General features: G+C 37.8%; 1 protein-coding gene across 1 annotated transcript in view; it reads left to right on the top strand.

Moving 5' to 3' along the window:
• The window catches only part of LOC135707715 (T-box protein H15-like), a 107,879-nt gene that overhangs the window by 23,888 nt on the left and 64,677 nt on the right, over positions 1-19,314 (top strand). The window lies entirely within an intron of this gene.

Below are 19,314 nucleotides of genomic sequence, written 5' to 3'. Positions count from 1 at the left end.
CAGTTTTACCGCCAAACGTGTCAAAATCAGCTCACATTATGGTGCACCTATATGTGATTGACAGGAATAGAGTCCTCTTGCAAATTGTACTATGATTGGGTAAAATGGTTTTCCGATTTGAAACACATTTCCAAGCACATTATGATGAAGTAAGTAGGAAAGCACCACCTTGTTGGAATAAACCTGCACTTCATTATCTTCAGCTTAAAAGTGGATATTCCGGTGGTTTAAATGTTCCAGATCAATCCGTGGAAATGGTTGGTTAATTGCAACTAGTTTTTAGCTTCATCATTTGGTTTGGCTTATTACTCAGGGGGGTCTATCTCTGTCAACCAGATAGAGATGCCCCATTAGACTGATGAAAAATTTGAAATTTTCGCTCCACAGTGCTTAAACGGTTCCTGTTTAGCCTCCCAAAATTTGAACTACTTTAGTAAGTAACTGACTTGGCACAAACCATTTCAAGTTTATATGGGAATTACTATGGAGAAACCATTATTTTGGTTCATATCTATCTCAAAATTCACCAGTTCACTCTACTTTAGAAATAGCTGAGCTTGTTGAAAATTTTCTCAGTTACAACTTTGTTCAAGACCACTTTTCGATCAAATGTAAGGAACAAAAATTATTAATGATTCAAGTCACTGATGTCTTATGATTATGCTCAATCAACTGTTCAGCAGGCAACATTGGAGTTTATGGCGCGTACAATAGAAGACATAAATCATGGCTACTATGTCACACTGCAGAATACAGTGTTGCCCACAGAACAGCTGCTTGATCATGCCATAAGATTATCAATCTCTTAAACAATTTAATTTGACATTTGGCTAAAAAACAGTATTGCGCAAAGTTGTAGCTTAGAAAATTTCCCGTAAGAATAGTAATAGAAATTTTCGAAAAAGCAATATGGACAATGGGTAGAAGACAATGAACAAAAAGTTAGGTTTTCCCATAGTAATTTCCATACAAACTTCGAATAGTTAGTGCCAAGTCAGTTTAAATTTTGGGAGGCTTATCAGGGCCTGATTTGAAACCGTTTGAGCACTGTGGAGCGAAAATTTCATATTTTGCATCAGTCTAATGCCCCATAGCCATAGCCAAAATTCGTGATTGTTGCCCCCGTGTTATTACTATTCAAATATTTCTGGGATATTCAATGTATTTCTAAGTATGTATTACCTATGTTAGACTATATGGCACTCCTGCGCTAAACACAATTTTTCGAATATTATTTCGATTTTTGTGATATTCAACGAGTAGATTTTTTGCTATAATTTATGTTTCGTTGGCTAATTGTTCGACCACAATGATAACATATTGAGTTATCAAACCTTCAAAACTAGGTATTAGAACATCAATCAATTTGGTATGAATCATTGCTCGGGGGCCTCCCTTAGTTCAGTCGGTAAAGGTACAGCTACAAAACAAGAATCCCGGTCCGGTCTAGGAATTTGTCGGGTGGAAACACTTCTCGACTTCCATGGGCATAGAGTATGATTGAACTTGCCACGCTATTATACTAATGCAAAAATGGTACAGGCATCGAAAACTCTCAATAACTATGGAAGTACATCTAAGGACTGTTCATTAATGAAAGTAGACACCTGTTTCTCAAAAGAAAATATTTATTTTCAAACACATTCATAAGTTTACTTTATATAAATGAAAATTAACATCCGTATGACCGATAAGTAATATTCGATAATCAATAAGCTTTAAATATGAAGAAAAGGAAGAAGAAGAAGAACGAATTTCCCATGTATTTTCGCATACAAAATTCAAAATACTCTCACCAATCTATATCATATCCAAATTCGTTAAAATTTGGCACAGTTGTTAAGGGCCACCCACATAAGTTCCGTTGACGTTGCGTTGACGTAAATTTGGCATTAGATTTGGCTGTCACTTTGCTGCAACGCGTCAGGTCCGGATCTAATGTGGGCCACAATACACAGCAGTGGAGAGCAGGGGTTTTAAATGTTCTCTGTAAGAAGGGTAAAAAACAGTAGTCCGTCAAAATTATGTAACCAGTTCATTCTTATCTGTCGACACAAGCAGTTGTGTGTTTTTTCGGCGCGAGTCTCGCGATAGTCTGTTTTTCGATAGCAATTTATTGTTGCGTTGCTTGTTGATAGTTTGAAGTTCGTTCGCTTTTGTCGTTTTTCCTTGATTTGTTTTTCGTCGATCTTGTTTTCCGTGCTGAGCACCAATGCTACTGACGCCAGGGAGGCAGCTCCCACATCTGGGTCCTATCTATCGACCCATGAACTAATGAACCGGGGACCAACGGCTTTACTTCCCTTCCGAAGGGAGGCGTGATCAGAGATGTTATGCCTCAGAACATCCCGGCGGCGCCGACTGGGATTGAATCCAGGCCTGCTGGGGTGAAAGGTAGTCACGCTTACCACTACACCACCGGCGTGAAGAAGTGGGTTAATGCTTCAGCATTTTTCGAGTGGTACTACGGATTCATGCGTCTAAAGAGCCTGAATTTATAAAAAGACGACATGTCATAATTGGAACTATCGATGATCTGTCAAAGTCATAGGAAAAGTTATTCCAGTCGAGCAGAAGACCTGTCAAATGGATAAGACGTCGCCTTTTTACCCAATTCAGCCGCTTTAACAAGCACAATGTTGGACAATTTTTCGGCAACTTGCAATCAATACAGTCCCGGCAAAACTTCCGGAATCTGGATGGAACTAGCATGACCACTGTCCACAACCCAAAAAAAGGTAGTGACTGGCATGACTGGTGATGCAAACAGGTTAGTAAGGCTACATTATTTATGATCTTCCAACTCTAACTTCATGTATTCCTGGTCCAATAAGAACTTTTTAAGCACGTCCTTGACTGTCCTTACAAGCCTTTCGGCTTGTCCATTGCTGGAAGGATTATAGGGTGAACTTTTCAGCACCACTATTCCTTGCCTTTCTAGAAATTGTATGAATACATAAGAATTAAATGGTGAACCATTGTCCGAAACCAAAACGTCCGGCAGACCATACCTTGCAAAAAATTCTACCAATACTTTAAGAACTCTTCTCGAATCCGTTCCATTCTTCATCCATTCAACTTCTAGCCATTTGAAGTGACTATCGATGATCAATAAGAATGTCCGATGTTCAAAAAAAAAAAAGAAATCAATGTGGATTCTACTAAATGGTCTTAACGTTGGTGTCCATTGAGTCGTAACTTTTGGTTTTGGCACTACTGCCATACTATTGTAAGCGTCACATTGGGAGGCAAAACTTTCAATGTCTTTATTAAGTCCAAACCAATACACCGTACGTCTAGCGAGTTGCTTCATCCTTACTATTCCTGAATGGTTTGCATGTAATAATTTCAAAATCTCGCCTTGCATTTGTTTTGGTATAATAACTCTGTCCTGGTAAAGCAGGCAGGTCATCTACTATTTCCAGATCCTGTTGAAATGTTTATCCACCCGTTTCGGCCATCCTTCTTTCAAGTATGATATTATATCTTGTAGGAATGAATCGACCTTTGTCAAATCAGCAATCCTTCTATAATCAATTGGAACTTCTTTTCCAAAGTTAATGCTCCTAACAACTTCAACATCATAATCAGCAGGTACTAATTGCCCTAGAGGAAACCTAGAACAGAAATCAGCATTCCCCATCTTAGCTGAAGGCCTATATAGGATTTCATAGTCATAGATAGCCAACTCAAGAATATATCTTTGAAGTCGTGTTACAAATAACGAATGTTTGTCTTCTTTTCCAAAAATACCTACTAATGGCTTATGGTCAGTAAAAACTTTAAATTTCTGGCCATATAGGTATTTATGAAACTTTTTTATTGTGCATACGAGAGCTAGTGCTTCAAGATGGAGAATGGGGTAGGATTTCTGCGCGTCATTTAACGTAAAAGAAGTAAAACTTATAGGTTTTTCCATCTCGTCCACCATATGAGCAATTACTCCTCACAAGCCGTATCCATAAGCATCTGTAACAACAATTATCGGCTTTTTTGGGTCGTAAAACTCTAAAAACTTTGTTTCCGATAAAGCAGATTTGCTTTCTTCGAATGCTTTTTGACAATTTTCATCCCGCGTATACTTTACATCGTTTCTCAAAAGATTATACAATACATAAAGTTTAGATGACAAATGTGGTATAAATTTGTTATAATAATGTATCAACCCTAAAAAGGATTTTAATTCAGTAACAGTTTTTGGTACTTTTGCATCCTTTATGGTAGAAATTTTGTCCTGACAGGGCAATAAACCCTTGTCACTTATAATATGTCCCAAATATGTAAGTTCAGTCACAAAAAAATGACATTTCTCCCAATTTACCTTGATATTTGCCTCCGATAGCCGTTTTAATACCAAGTATAGTTTTTTCTTACAGTCATCTAAATTCTTTCCTGCAATAAGTACGTCGTCTAAATAACAATACACAAAATCAATTCATTCTAAAATTTGGTCCATAATCTGTTGGAATATAGATGCACTCGAGGATGCCCCCTGGGGTAGTCTGTTATAGGTATACAACCCTTTTATTGTGTTAATAACCATAAAACGTTTGGACCTTTCCGATAGTGCCAACTGCGTATATGCACCTTCCAAATCTAAGGCACAAAATATCTTACAACCTGCCAATCCTGCAAACAAGTCTTGAGCAACAGGTAAGGGGTAAGTATTCGGAATGATTACTTTGTTTATAGACAATTTACAGTCAATTACCAACCGAATCTCATTATTCTTTTTCATGACAATTATTACTGGAGACGCCCATTCGCTAGTCTTGACCGGAGTTATAACTTTTTCTTTCTCTAATCTACCTTAATAATCAATAACTTTATCTTTTAAGCGATAAGGTACGTCGTAAGCTTTTTTGAAGATAGGCTCGTCCGATTTTAAAACTAAATCGGCTTGAAAACCCTTAATAGGTGTAGAAAAATCTTTCACAAATACATCCGGAAATCTCATTTTAATTTCTCGGGTCTCTTCACTCTGACCTTCTGCCAACATGTTATTGACTGTAAAAGAATTTGAAAAAAAAAATGTCTCCAATTATAGAAGAAAACATCTAACCAAGTTCTACACATTAGTGGAATAAACTCATTGCTACAGTCAAGTACTAATAATTGCAATTGAGCCTTCAATCCATTAAATGCAACAGAGACCTTTGCCTCTCCTTCAATCTATTAACTACGATCAGCTGTTTGTCATACTTTTTTAATGGGTTTTTGAAATTAGACAAATATTTATTTTTGCTTATTACTGATACCGACGACCCACAGTCGATTTCCATCAACAAAGGTTTATTCTCTACCATTACTTCAACCACACACGGATCGTTTATTTTTTTTAATTGAAGAAACCATCATGCATTGTAAATCACCTGTATTGTTTTCGTCGCTATCTGAATCCTCTGTTCTCATGCGATTCATCAGTTGACTTATTTGTCCCTCTTCGTTAGATACTGAATTGAAAGTGTCCACCAGATTGACAGTGTCTCTCCTCATATTTTTGAGCTTGAAGCATTTTCTCTGAAGATGCCCTTTGACACCACAGAAATCGCTAATAACATCTGTATAATTGGGACGCTGCCTATATTCCTCTTTCCTCCCTGGGCCTATATTTATCAGCCTTATACGTATTAAATTTCCTGTCATTATTTCTCTCCCCTGAAACTTCCCTAACACTTGGTTTGTATCCAAGCCTGTTTTTTACTGGTCCTCTAAAAGAAGAAGTATGGACACCACTACCATTTGCTATTTGGAATGTATTAGCCAACTTATTGAGACTGTGCCCTACTGGTCCTTGCCCATGGTTCCTCAAATAAGCAATCTGATCTAAGCTCACGGTTCCTGTTCCTGCAATACTTTTATTATTAGCTCCTGCCATCTCCCATGTTGCAATGATCCTTTCTGCTGATTCAAGAGTCAAATTTTCTTCGCTCAAAAGTCTTTGACGCAAAGAATTATCATGCAGTCCCGCCAAAATTCGATCACGAATAGCAACATTTTTAAAATTAGCAAAGGTACAGTATTCTGCCTGTAATTTAAAAGTCCTCCACTGTCTAATCTGGTTGCTGAATCCTATTATTGAATTTTAAGCATTGGATCAGATCACTCTCCGTTTTATCTAGCCTAGCTTTGAGCTTTCTTGTCATTTCCTCGTATGCAATCTCATTTACGCTGGTAGTAGGCAACAGCAACTTTATCTCAGAAAAGATTACTGGCCCCCCGAGGGTTACAAAGTATCCTTTCTTCACATTATTTACAGTGAAAAACAGCTCTATACGTTCAAACCAGTCCGAAAAAAAGTTCCCATGCGATAAGGCTCAATGGTTGTAGTAATGTTTGACTGGGTCGAGGACTGTGCCGTGGGCTGTGCCATTATAACGTGCTAAACACAAAATATATTCAAGGAAAGGCCCCGATTAACAAAACTTGTCTAATATTATAAAAGAGAGTCTCAATAGTGTTGGGAAGAAAAAGAATCAAACGACTCACCCAGAAAATTCAATCTCACCGATTTACCAGCAAACGAATGCGTAAGCAGATACTCCAACCTCCAACCGGTTAGCAGCAAGTAGCAAGCAGCAACCGAAATACTCAAACGGTTCTATCACCAATCGTCCCCGATGTTTCCAATCGATGTCACCAATCGTCCCCGATCCAAGAATGATCCACCACTATGATCCTGACAAATCCGTCAAAAATCCCCAGTGCCGATAATCACGAACTTTTCGTTTCAAGCTGTTGAACTGCTGGTTATTGCAAACGGTTGTGCCAGCTAAAACTCCGTATCCGGTATCTAAATCAACCACGCGCGTTTTCCTAAATTAATTAGAACGAAATCACACTCTTAATTAATGCACTCAAAAGGAAATTCTTCTTCAACAACAGGCTACCAATAGAATCCAATTGAATTTAATTATTTATACAATAAGCATTGAATTGCTTTGCTATTCAGCAACTGACTTCTTTTGAAATGTCACTTTCAATGCCTTTGTTTACTATTGTCTACGCGAGTGAGACAGAAGGTGACGCTGTCAAACGCGATGGCGGTTTGCAAGCCGACAAAATGTCACGTCAAACCCTCCGAAGTGGATCGTAACGCTTGTAAATGCTAGCTCACAATTCTTTTTCTATACCGTCTTGAAGTTTTTTTTATCTTCTTGGTTTGACCTTTCTCAACGAGTAACTACTTACGGTTTACCTAAAAATCAATGTAACCGCAACTTTTCAAACCTTTGCCGCTATCAATTGCCAGATTGAGGAAAAACGTCTGCCAATGATATCTATTCCAATGGTGAAAATAGTTTTTCACTGTAAGCAACCGTAAAGTTCACCTCGCGAAGAAAAAATAAAACAGGTCGTGGCAGCAATCACCAGTCGAAGTAAAATTGCCCTATATCACCTCACTTTAATTTCTATGATCACTTTTTATCGTCGCCAAACTATTATGTTTCAACTGTAAGACAACTTTCGGATTTATAAAGGTTTAAAATACTTGTATTCCGCTTGCAAGTCGAGAGTAGAATGATCTTATCTACTGGTTTATTTTGCTTTTATCATTTGCATGCGTTACGTGTATTACGAGTTTACCTCAATGGGTAATATAACAAATCTCAGAGTGAACGTTTCATTTAGTTACATTTGTCATTTGACAAATACACTTCATGGCATAAGAAAGAATTTTGAGATCATGACATAAACCTGGATCTGAATGGCCATGGAACCTTCCTCCGGAAGATCTGGAACATCCGTAAAGGTGGTCAATCCACGAAACTGATTCAAGAGTTCAACGGTTTTTTTCGAATGCATTTGAAACTGTGATATAATAAAGAATTTGAGATCATGACATAAACATGGACCCGATTGACCATGAAACCAAACCGTCTTCTGGAAGATCAGTAAAAGTGATGCATCGATGATACTGATTCTAGAACTTTACGGTTTTCTCAAAAACACTTCGAACTGTGAAGTTTTCGAAAAAAAATCACGGTTTTTTTCACAGTTTCAACACTTTTACGGATGTTCCGGATCTTCCAAATGACGGTCCAATGGCCATCCAGGTTCATATTTATGTCACGACCTCAAATTCATCCTTATAACACAGTTCCTAATTTTTTTTGAAATAAACTGTGGAGCTCTATGATCAGTTTCATGGATTGACCACTTTCCAATCGACAGAGCTATCCAAAACTGTTTGAAAACGCTCGAAACTTCTCAGGTGATTTTCAGAGTTGGTTTGAAATGCTAACATGAAGCTTTAGTGTGATAATTTATTAGGTAGAGAAAGATCTTTAGAAGAGGGTAGGTGGATAGCTCCGTTAGAGTACGGCAGTATGAAAATTGAATATAAGTTAAATTAGCGTTTAAATTTAAGATACCAGAAACAGTCAATGGGTGCCGATGCCATCATTTACCCTTTATATTCCATTTTTTTTCTTAAAAAAATAAGCCAAGGAAGAGGAGAATGTATCCATTTGTTATAAAAAAGGGACATAAAAGAAATTTAAAAAAAATAAGGGGTTGTGTCCTAGACACGACTGCAGTATGACGTAGAACCACGCAAAATTGATGTACCGTGCCGATTCAAATTTCGGACACTTAAACTCGAATTTCGGACACTTTTAAAAGTTGATTATCTTGGTCGAATATGATCCACATGTCTTGTAAATTTTAAATTTTTTTGACTAGTGCCCTCCACGATCATCTAACATTATTACTTTGTTTCTAACTGGATGTAATATTTAATTAAAAATGAAAGTGTCCGAAATTTGAATCGTCCGAAATTTGAATCGGAACGGTACGTCATGCATTTTTAACTATTATACTTTATCTTGAAATTTTCAAGTACTTCAATGTTTCGGTTATGGTTGACTCATAACAATTTACACATTTTTATTACAAATTTCCATGTGAAATTCCACATGATTTTCATTTGATAACACATAAACAGAATCCACTCAGAAGTACACATGAAATGTATACGTCAGATGAATAGTATGGTAGGGTCACGCATGGTTGTTATATGTACACATATAAAGTATGTATCCGACGCATAGATATCATTTGTTGATCACATTGCAACAATTCGCACATGAACAATCATGACACATAAAAACAACATTTGAAATTTTGTTAGTGATCAATGTTGGTTCAAGTATTTTTCCTGGGATGTATTAAATTATGAAAATTCAAATATGGGGCCGTTATGCATTTTGGCGTAGAAAGGACTGTTTGAATTTCCATGATATGCAATTAAATTTTAAAATCAACTCTTTTAATTTTATTTGTGGCCCTTTTAAAGGGCGTTTTGCATGTATAACTTTTACGCTTTCGGTTTAGTTAAATGGGACCCACTCCATTGCTGATTTGCTCCAGCTTGCTGCAGGACCAAGTGTCACGCCGTCCGAAGCGATAATGAGCAAAGGCACGACGCTGTTTTATATCTTTTCAGGTTCAATCAGAAGGATGTGCAACCAAGTGGTACTCGATTATGACGACTGGGTTCGGGAAAACGTTTATTTTAAGAAACAGAGATAAAATTATCATTTGTACAATTTTCAAATGTTTTTATGGAAAATTGAAAAAAATATATTAAATTCAGCAGATTCTTAATGTAATATCCTGTCGATTGGCGTATTTGGATTTTATTTTCATCTATAAATGGCAAAGTTACAAGCGTTCAAAATCTAACACTATAACACCACACATATTTTTTTGATGTGCACCCCAGTATAGTCGACATAGACGTAGTTCAACGTCAAAACCTTTTTTTTTTCTAAGATTCTTGAATTTTCTAGATTTAATATCTCTACGCAAATTTCTTTTGATCGCTAAGTGTTTTTTATGGAAAAATAATGAGGTCACGATATTTCCATCAAATTGAAAATTAAAATACATTAATTTTGAGAAAACTGTTTTTTTGTAAGTAGGGTTAACTACCCCATTCCCGGTCTATTAAGCACAACCCGTACTTAGTCTTTCTTAATTTAGCGTAGTTTAGCACCAAACGGAATTTTATTATTACTGATGGTTTCTAAATTAATTTACCTTTCCGTACGTATCGTAAGATTTGATAAAGAGAAACAAATTGTTGAGATATTGTTAAAAGTCTAACACTACTTCTCGACACCAAACTCGGCCTACGGATTCTAAACTCGGCCGTACGCATTGAAACGCCAATGAATTCACTTCGGCCTATCGGATGAAGATAAAAATTGATTCGGTCGGAGCGCCTCTTTTGATTTTGAGTAAAATGGATGTAAACATTCATATCACGCGCTCTCATTGATTTCGTTAGGTAGCTTTTGAACTAATGCAGCGTACCAAACGCATAATTGACTTGTTAACTCTGAAACAATGGATTTAGATAGGCCCAAAATGGGCGATTAGGCTGAAGTAGTTCTCTACCCTACCATTAACTTGTCGCCTACGGAAAATCCGCTCAATTGGTTGGGAGACAGTCGAGACATTACGGTGAGTGAACGATTCATGTACATCGGTTTTTTTGGGTACACGACGTTAGGCATACGGTCAATAGGCATACGGACGTTAGGCATACGGTCGATAAGCATAATGGACGTTGGGCATGAAGGACGTTAGGCATAACCTAGCCGATGAATTCCAGAAGGATGATAATGGGGACCGTCTATTCATTGCTGACTTCGGTGACAATAGTGAAAGAGACTTAATTTTTGGAACTCATAAAAACTTGCGACGTCTTGGACAGGCAAAGCATTGGGTTACATATGGTACGTTTGCCACATTTCCTTGTTTGTTTCGGCAACTCGTCACTGTTCATGGAAGTATCGCTCCCTCACATCAGCAGACGGTTCCGCTAGTTTTCATTCTGATTACAACAAAAATATCCAGGAAATCCTGGATGCAACAGGTATGTTTTTTTTTGTTATTGAATGAAATATCACAGAATTCACCATTCTTTATTTCATGACCTGTTCTCTGAGGAAAACCTTTTCTTCTTTGACTATTGTAATATGTGTGTAGGAATATATTACAACAAATGTGTGATTTTTTTTATTTCTACAAGTGATTGATTTCAATATAAACTATGCTGAGTTTTCATTGCCAGATTACTTAACCGCTATTGCTACTAATCTTGGATCTAAGTAAATATGTAGCTACGTCACTTATGATATGATAAATAATGGATTCCAAACGGTGCTTATTAAATAAACTGTGTTTGTTTAACTTGTATCATTTTTTATTCAACGCTTAGCCTAATTTAAGCATTGTTTACCATGCTCGAAACAGGTTTCTAGAGTTGCACAGCAGTAAGGTATTTTATGCCTAACGTCCATTATGCCTAACGTATATTATGCCTATCGTCCATTATGCCTAATGACTTTATACCTAACGTCCATTATGCCTAACGTCCGTATGCCTAACGTATTTATGCCCAATGGGGTACACTCAGGGTCCAATAAGATCTTATATTGAATGAAACGTTCGATGGGTTTTATATAATGTAAAAATGACAAAAATCTTCAGTTACCTAAAACTGGAAGACACTGTATTTTGGCTTAGCATAAAAAATATGGGCATGTGTGGATTACCACCCCAAATATTAGTTTTTTTCTTTATCGAAATAAGCCAATGTCCATGTCAATTCTATCGAGCAAAAAATCCCACCACGAAGCAGTGGCACAAGTTTTAGGTGTTTAACAATTTGTTCCTACACACCGATCACATTATCCCGATAAAGAAACACATTCAACGGAGAGAGAAAAAAGGAACCTCCCTCCTTTGCCTCAGCCTTCGTTCAGCCTCTGGAGCCCCGATCAGGTGCCGTGGAGAAGAAAAATTAAACCTATCGTAAAATTAACAAGAAACAACGACTAAAGCTGTCATCGCACTGATTACCACTGAGGCCGACGAGCGGGCTTGCTCTTCAGAAACACACAAATATTTGGTCTCACTTACTCCTTCTCGACTTCGATCCCATCCGAAATGAGCCACCTCGTCCGGGAACCACACGGTGCGCACACGCACGGAGAAGCTCAGCTTTTATTATCTTGTTTTGTCACATTTAAGAGCACCTTCGTCGTCTTCGTCCAGTTCGGGATCCGGGCTGATAATCTCCCGTGTTTTATAGTAATTTGATACATAAATTTAATTTTAATTGCATTGAACGTTTCTCGGCTACACCACCACTGGTAATCGAAGAACGGAGATCATCGGAGATCGATCCAATTGGTCGCTCGGTTTGTGGCGTTCCAAAACGTTTGTCAAGATTAGGCCTCCGGTCCCGACCAGCAAAGGTTTGGAATTTTCGACACACGATCACAGCTCGTAAATGTTGGAATTAGAGCCTTTTTTGTTCGCTCTGGAACTGGAACCACACACTCCAGTAGATCTCGTTCGGACGTCGTACGGACTTGGGAAAACTGTTGATATTTTATTGGATTGGGTTTTGAGAAATCTGGTTGCTTATCAAAAGCTGTGCCGTTCAGGAATTTCAATCAAGCCCGTTCAATAATCGAATCGGACCTGTGGAACTTCTGTAAACCGGCGGAGATTTATCACTTTTATCGATCCGGGTGATTGTAAAACTTTATCGTTTTATTGAACGGACTCTCCGGGGTGCTTCTTGGTTGAAGGCGATGATTTTTAACACATTTTCACACCACAGCAGCAAACGGCCGATCGGACGGAGTTTTACGCTCAACAACGCACTCCAAGTTGGTGGCTTGTGTAAACATCGAAAACGATCTGGTTTCGTTCGATGTGGTGATGTGTTGCAATAAAACTGTAAAGTTTCCCAAAATCGTGTCAAAGCCATTAGCCGTGAGCTGCAATCCGGTGGTCTCACATCATGTTTCTTTTTTTCGTTCGTTCTGATGAACGTCTTCTGTGAGGTCCTTTATTGATTTGAAAGCTGAAAACTGAGGGAGCATCATAGCAGAAGAACAGCCGATGGGAAACTTTGACCGAGCGCAGCTGATAAGAAACCTTGAATAACTTTCAAAAATGTGGCTTAGTATTAGTTTTGACGATTCAACACACGTTAGACCAAACCAGTAGGGTGCCATAAACCAATTGCAACTGCTCAAATCGATTTGCGCAATCACTTTGACATCCAATTTCGGTAGGATTTAAGTTGATGTCACATCAAAGCCCGAATTATGATGTCACAAGTAGATTTCCACGTACAGACAAGAGATAGAAAACAAAACAAAAAAATCCATTCAGCTTGAATAATTTGACGACATCAGGTAATTTATAAGGCGTGCCTTTGCCCTACCTAAAAACAACGCACTCTGCGCTAAATCTTGATTAATGGGCGTTCGAGAGTCGATGATCTAACGCCCAAGTCGCGCTGTGCGCCATTGAACCCCTTTTGGTACCTGCATTCTACCTGGGAATGAATAATTTATCCGAACAACGGAATCGCTTTGTGCTCGGTTTAAAATCTACATACCCCCAGAACTACTCCCGGTACGGTAGGAAGGCGTGTCTTTTCTGTCCTTTGAATTCAATTGGCACCACCAGGTATATACTGCAACGATGTGTATACACAAATGAAAACTGTTTTCAAATCACGAAACGAATTCATCTTTTTCAACCCGTCGAAACTGGTTTCCGTGAGCAGTCACGCAACTTTACAACGTGCACCAGGCAGCAGTGCCTAGACACAGTAGCTCTTAAACACATTGACGTTCATCATGGTAATGCCATCGAATGAGTGAAACTGGATTTGCGTTGTCATATTAGCAGCTATCCAACGAGGATGGAATGGGGCACATGGCCTTTGTTGCGCACCTCACCTGCGCTTTTAGCACTGAATAACTTAAATCTCGAATTATCTTAGAACTAAGTTGCTGGGTCGATAATTGTATTTCATATTGAGCGAGCAATTTTCCATGTAATCAAGTCTCGATTGGGTCGTAATCATGGGAGAAACGTGTCGATGTTACATTACTTAGTATGCATCAGTTGAAATACGTACTCACTAGTTTTGTAAATGTCAGTACTCTGAGACTGACACATGCAAGCGGCCTTCATGACATAAGAATCAGATGAAAAAGACGAGAAAATAAACTCAATCAAACGCACTTTTGTCATGTTGCATATGTTTCGGGTTCGAATCACTAAATTTTACATGACATGTTTGTTCCATCCCAAGTAACATTTAACGCTTTTATGAAGTACTACAAGGCTTCTATAAAACATCATTCATACAACCCTGGCCAAGTTAGCTTTGCCTTTATTACATCCACAAAAACCTCATTAAGACTTGAATATGTTTAGTTGGTCCACCTTGAAGGAGGTTCTAAAGACTGCATTATCGAGACATTTCAAGAATGACTTGCTGCAAAAAGGTTTTATGATGAATACAGGAAGTTTTCCTTCTTCCGGGTGATGCGATGAAGTTTATGTGTGCTTGCTTAGAATTTTTGGAACAGTTAACCCTTTCGCCGAACCAACGATTTCATTCGGCGAAAGGGTTAACTGTTCCAAAAATTCCAATCAAGCGCACATAAACTTCATCACATCATCCGGAAGAAGGATAACTTCCTGATGTAACTGCTTCCAATAGATGAATTGCCCTTATCAAGGATGTCACGCAACTTGTTGATCCAACGCTGGAGTAGAAAATTGTTGCAATGATCGCACAACAAAACTATCGAAAGTGTCCTGTCAGCAATTTTCCGGAGTCAGCGGTGCCAGATATACAGATATGTCTGTATTTATACAGATATTTGAAGTCTCGTACAGACCCAATACAGACAACAACTTAACACAGATTTAGTACAGATTTTTACCAATTGGTTCCTGAAACTTAACATTAACTTGTCACCGGGCGCCGCCGGGATGTTCTGAGGCATAACATCTCTGATCACGCCTCCCTTCGGAAGGGATGTAAAGCCGTTGGTACCCGGTTCATGAGTTGATGGGTCGATAGATAGGATCCAGGTGTAGGAGCTACCTTCCTGGCGTCGGCAGCATTGGAGCTCAGCACGAAAAACAAATCAAGGAAAAAAATGTCAGTTTTGTGCTTTGATCAGAAATTTCTTTGTAATTTTTTAGATAATTCATGTCTGTTTGTCGGTGATTATGGTACGTTTCTAAAGGGTGCAAGCACCTGGAAGATTTTGTTTTACTTATTACGGACCGGGACCAGACCTTTTTTTTACCATAAATGCTTATTTATTCAGTTTAGTGTGTGGTGAACAATGTTATAGCCAATTTACATGTGGAAAATACGTAATCAGCAATAATACGATTTTTTAGTGTACATACAAATACAGACATATTTTTTGACTCTCATAAAGACTTTTGAAAAAAGTTAAGGGTTGTGTCCAAAGCACAACCGTATTGTGGACGTAGAACTACGAGTTTGTTCTTGATGCTCCATTCACTAATATATTAATAACAAAATAAATGGTTTAGAGACTTAACTCCAAAATTAACAATTCATTATTCAAATTTTTGAAATTGGGCGGTTATTGAATAAATCCTAAAATGAGGATTATCTTTGGCCGCTTTCTTGTTAGCTCGACACATTCGAAAGCGTTCAGCAACAGTCCACGTCTGTGTCACAGGTTTCCCTGCCTCCTGGTCTCTCATGCGCTTCCGAAAATCGCGGGGATATTTAGCAGCCATGTGTTGAGACATTTTGAAGATTTTTACAGAATTTCTCAAATAACACTTGTCTCACTTCGAATATTGACTCTATCCAACGCGGAGTGTAAACACTGAAGAGAATGCTATAATGCATAATCACGATGGTGTTTCAATAAGATGTCTGTGTTTGGGAAACAATCGCAAAATGAAATTTTGATTGCCTTTCTTTTTGCACACGCCGGTAAGCTACACATACTCCTCCCATAATGAGTAGTTTGCTATCAAGTAGCGACACTCTCCTTTTGCGTAGTTTGCCAATGTCAATACCTTGAAAGCAAAGGGCAATTAACGAGTTTTTAATGAAAAATTAAGAGAATTGATCAAAATCACACCTGCAACACACGTCGTGTTTTCTCGTAGATCAGACCGGAGATTCGTTTGACACCGCCACGGCAAGCCAGACGACGGATGGCGGTTATCACGACGAATTTTGCGATGAGGCTTGGCGCCTCCTTTACCAAGACCTTTTCCTCCTTTGCCACGACAAGCCATTGTTGCTTGTTGGGTAGAAGAGTGGACTACCTCACCTGCCACCACCTTCCTACTGCTGCTATTGATGCTTCTGCTGCCTGCTCACCACGCCGTCCGAAGCGAAAACGGGTTGAGGGTAGACATCAGCGCTCTGTTATATCTTTTCAGTTTAAAGCTGGATGATGCACAACCAAGTGGTACTCGATTATGACGACTGGTATTGGGAAGAACGTTTATTTAATGAAAACAGTGATAAAGTTATCACTTTCTATTTGTACATTGGACATTTCAACTTTTCCAATAGTGTCTTGTTTAAAATCGTCAGTCGAAAGCATTGCTATTGATGCGTAGAAATATTTCTGGTCGATTACTGATAAAATTATTGAAATTGGTCCTGGGGCAGCTGAGTTATTAATGTTCAAAATCTTTCATAATTTTGTTACATGTTCAATTTCCAGTTTTCACAAAGTGTACCCTCCACATAGAAATCACAGACGTAGTCCTACGTCAAAATCATCTGGCATCCCTGGCCGCAGTCCCAGTTTTGGTACTGATGCTATTCGGATCATCATCGCAAAGTTATTTCTGGAGAAGGCTGCCATTGACAATATGCTATGTATTCCCATCAATTTTAAGCGTATAATTTGACGGCTTCCAGTGCTTTGTAAACCGCTCCTCTCAGTCGGCTGCTCTGTTGTTGTTGACCCATTTTGTTGGAGCTGCGGAGCCTCATAGAAAGTTCTGGAATTGGATTCCTTTTCTCTTCCGTCGACAGCATTGCTAGAATTATTACTCGATTATCCTTTGGCATTTCCTTGCGATTCTGCATTTGAAAGCCCCATTCGATTATGTTTTTCTCTGTTTCCAGGCGGTTTTGTGATACACTTCAGTGACACCAAAACGCATCAATATATGCTTTTTGATCCCGTTGGAAACCGAACGATTTTATAATTGCTTTTATAATGATAAAACACCTTTATGGAGTATTTTTTCGTGACATCAATAAAACAAATACCGATCCATTTACTGAACTGTTTTATAAATTGATAAAGTGCTGCATTAAATTCATTTTTAAAACCAGACACTTTCTGATTTTCTCGTCAGGCTTTCAAACAGCATAAAGCTGAACTACTTATCAAGAATGTTTTGCACTTTTAAATGCTGTATTCAAACTGAAAAAATTTCTTATTGCCGTTATGAAACCACAATAAATCAGAGTGAAAGCCAAAAGGCTGTTAAATTATTACTTGGGATGACTAAGATGAATTAAGTTACGTTTAAAAAAAGTTACTTTTAAGCGTGCATTTCAAATGTTACAATTTATAACGCACTTATTGTTCACACTAAATGTATTTCATATTCAAACGCGGGTTGAGCAATTCGACCAAAAGAAAATTAGTGGAATACGTAGATTGTAGATTCAATCGTTTGGCACATTTTAATTTTTTTTATTTGTTTTTAATGACAAAAGCGATTCATTGTATATTTTCTTGTAATTTGTACCACAGCATGATTATTTCCAGTTATGTACTTTAATATGGCACCGTTCGCACTTTATTGAAATCATCTGGGCACTGGTCTTCCCTACGGCATGGTGTTTTGTCATGTTCATTTAATCTAGATATATCATTCTATATCCATTTTAATGGCCATAACATATTCTAAGTCTTCTAAATCGTTTAAGAGATCAGATCATATGATCTACTTGATCAACCAGGACTTGCGCAATAGTCTTAGCAATAGAACATATCTTAACATATTCATGGAGCCTATGTGCATCAATTGCGATCGTATTCCTTTGTTTATAAGATGTTCTAAGTTCTTCAAATCGACCTGAAGTTTAAATCATTCGATCTATTAGTTCAACCTTAGAGTGGACCACTGTTCCTTGAACCGAACCATGACCAAGAAGATCCAATGAGTCAATACGCCATCATGTATGATCTCTTTCTATGTATATCAGAAGTTCTAGGTTCTCCAAATCATTCTGAAGTTCACGTCAAATGATCTACAAGTTCAACTTCGACTGAGACAATATCAATAGAATTTAAACATGTCCAATAGACTGATGCAAAATTTGAAATTTTCGCTCCACAGTGCTCAAACGGTTTCAAATCAGGTCCTGATTAGTCTCCCAAAATTTAAACTCATTTGGTAAGAAACTGACTTGGCACAAACTATTCGAAGTTTATATGGAAATGACTATGAGAAAACCAAAATTTTTGTTCATTGTTTTCTACCCATTTTCCATATTGCTTTTTCGGAAATTCCTATAACTATTCTAACGGGAAATTTTCTAAGCTACAAGTTTGCAGAAAATCGTTTTTCAGCCAAATGTCAAATTAAATTGTTATTAATTGTTTAAGAGATTGATAATCTTATGGCATGATCAAGCAGCTATTCTGTGAGCAACACTGTTTTCTGCAGTGTGACATAGTAGCCATGATATTTGTGCTCTATTCTTCGCACCAGAAACACCAATGTTGCCTGCTGAACAGTTGAATGAGCATAATCATAAGACATCAGTGACTTGAATCATTATTAACTTTTGTTCCTTACATTAAATTGAAAAGTGGTTTTCAACAAAGTTGTAGCTGAGAAAAATTTGCTACAATCACTGCTATCATTTTTAAAAGCATAGTGATGTGGTGAATTGTTAGATAAATATGAACAAAAACATAAGTTTTCCCATAGTAATTCTCATATAAACTTGAAATGGTTTGTGCCGAGTGCTAAAGTAGTTCAAATTTTGGGAGGCTAAGCAGGACCCAATTTGGAACCGTTTATGCACTGTGGAGCGAAAATTTCAAATTTTGCATCAGTCTAATGTCCAAGCTGATTCACAGAGTCTATATGTATCATTTACGATCCAATTCCATGTTTATAAGATGTGATGGGTTCTCCAAATCGTTTTGAAGTTCAGATCAAATCTACTAAATCATCCACGATCAACGGAACATGTCCAAACGGATTCACAGAGTTTATGCACATCATTTACGATTTATTCACAAACATAAGATGTTAAATATTCTTCAATTAAATTTTTCAACCACAACTGAGACAATGTACTTAGCAGCGAAACATATCCAAGCAGATCTATGAAGTATATGCGCATTGTTTACTGTCCACTTCCATGCATATAGGATGTTCTACGTCCTCCAAATCGTCCTGGATTCCAGATAAATTGATTTACTACATCAACCA

The sequence above is a fragment of the Ochlerotatus camptorhynchus genome, unplaced genomic scaffold (genome assembly GCF_037179485.1).
Source record: "Ochlerotatus camptorhynchus isolate MF236.1 unplaced genomic scaffold, CSIRO-AGI_Acam_v1.1 ptg000316l, whole genome shotgun sequence".
NCBI classification, from domain to species: Eukaryota; Metazoa; Arthropoda; class Insecta; order Diptera; family Culicidae; genus Ochlerotatus; species Ochlerotatus camptorhynchus.
This window is presented reverse-complemented; position numbering and strand designations above follow the sequence as displayed.